We start from the raw sequence: 2,319 nt of genomic DNA, 5'->3' as shown, positions 1-2,319 counted from the left end.
TATATATATGCTTCACCAGATCCCACAAGAAATTGCACCAGGGAAAAATTGCTAGCAATTTTTGGTAAATTAGGTGAATTTGACAGTAATAGGAGGCAACATCTTTCTCAATTATTAATGGGTCATTTGTAAAATATGAGTAATATGAGAGAGAATATGATAGCAAAGCTGTAAGGAAAGTTCCATACGAACACTCGCGATCTCTGAGACTGACCTCAAAGGGAGACTCTCCTCTCAGAGGCCCACCTCCTGCCACGAGGGCCCCCTTTCAGGGGCGATCGCTCAGGAGTCCCAGTTGCCATGTCATGCTGCCCAGGGACCATGTACTCCTTTGCACTCTAGGCTGGGTATAAATAAACCTCTCCCTCAGTCCCCACAGCACAGGCTGGGGAGCTCATCGGGGCTTGTCACACGGTGACAGAATAGGCAGGAGTCCCAGCACCGCTGAATTTGCAGCAGGTGACTGGCTGGCTCTGACTGGAGGTGCCCTGCAGCCCAGGGCTGCCCTTCAGGGTTCAAAAGGGGAAGGAATTCCCTTTATCATGATCCAGGACTCAAACCACATTCGTGATGTGGGATCCTGCCATCCTAACCACCAGGCCACGGGATGGCCCATGCACAAGGATTTTAAAGCAGTTAATAACACTTATGTATTCTTATATAAGCGTGTTGGGCCAGCTCTGTGGCACAGAGGTAATTTGTGCCTTAAAATGTTTTTTTTAAAAATTGTGTGTGTCCGTGTGTGTGTGTGTGTGTGTGTGTGTAAGAGAGAGTGATAGAGAGATTTTTGCTATCAGGTATATACACTCACCAGAGAGACAGAGACAGAGAGACAGAAAGTGAGAAATCCCCCAGGGGGGTTGTCCACACCATAATCCCTTCTCCTCTCAGGATCTCGGGCAAGCATGCACAGGCGCTTGAGTTTCAAGCATGAATTTCAAGCCACTGGGTCTGGGACTCAAACCACTGATGGTCATGTGGGAGTCCAGCACCTTAACCACTACACCACCTGCTGGCCACTCTGCTTTAAAACTTTTTTATTGAGATACAATTGACATGACATATAATTCACCATGGAAAAATGAAACCCAATTTATTGTGTTCAAGGGAAGCTGGATCCCACCTGGTGACCACAGTTCAAATCCCCAGCCTAGTCAGCGTGAAACATTCTGGGCAAGCCCCTGCGTGCCGAAGATCTGACGGGCTGGAGGACTGGAGAAAGGGGATCGCAGCCTGACAAAGCCGCTGGGACGTGTTCATCTCCTCGCTGCCCCTCTCACACACGTGTGCACGTGCTCTAACATAAAGGAAAAATGTATTAAAATAAATGTAGACATGGGCCTGTGTCTGTGCTTGCATGTGGCTATGCTCACGCTGTACCCTACAGGGAAGACCTTCTTTTAGTGCCCATGGGAGATTCCTAAGAATGGCTCCTATTTTCAGCCCACTGTGTTAGTTACACTAGACACTGCATCATCTCTTCCTATATACTTTTTTTTTTTTTTTTTGAATGCCAGAGTGCATGTGTGCTCACCAGAGAGCATCCCCTAATGGGATCTGGTCACGTAACAATCCCGTTTCCTTCATTCTGCCTCATCATCAGGATCCTGGGTAAATGCCTATACAAGTTCCGTGTGCTTTGTGTATGTGTATGTTTAAGGAATTATTTAATTGTATTTATTATCATTATTATTTTAATTTGCTCACCAGAGAGAGACAGAGAGAGGGGAGGTGAGAAAGCAAACCACCAAGTCTGGGACTCAACCTTCTGTTAGCCATGTGGGAGTCCAGCACCCTAATTACCGTGCCTGCCCCAGCCCCCATCCGGTGTGTTTTCCAAGCCACTGAGACTGGGATTTGAACTGTGGTTGTCCATGTGAGTTCTGATTCCCTCCACACAGCGTTTCACCATTGCAGTATGGGGCTGGCCTCTTCCTATATATTCCATTAAGAGGGGCTGACAAGTTCCTAGCCCAGCTGAAGGGTAAGACTGTAACCAGCCCTCCTGCCACCCAGGTGATTGGGCCCAGCTGGAGTGAACACCTGACTCAAGCTAGAGCAATCGAATCTTTTTGAAAATTTACATTTTAAGACACAAGGCTGTGGGAAACCCTAGATCTAAAGAATAATGTGAAATTAGGGCCAGTGGTCATGCTTAGTGGTGTTCAAGCAAAGGAAGCTCGCTTGCTTGCTTGCTTATTTATTTATTTATTTATTTATTTATTTATTTTTATTACTTTTTTTGGAGAGGTTTTCGCTATAGGGCACGTGCGCTCACCAGACAGAGAGAGACAGAGAGATAGAAAGCGAGATATCACC

The sequence above is a fragment of the Tupaia chinensis genome, unplaced genomic scaffold, assembly GCF_000334495.1.
Source record: "Tupaia chinensis unplaced genomic scaffold, TupChi_1.0 Scaffold144899_1, whole genome shotgun sequence".
NCBI classification, from domain to species: domain Eukaryota; kingdom Metazoa; phylum Chordata; class Mammalia; order Scandentia; family Tupaiidae; genus Tupaia; species Tupaia belangeri.
Note: the sequence above shows the minus strand (reverse complement) of the source record.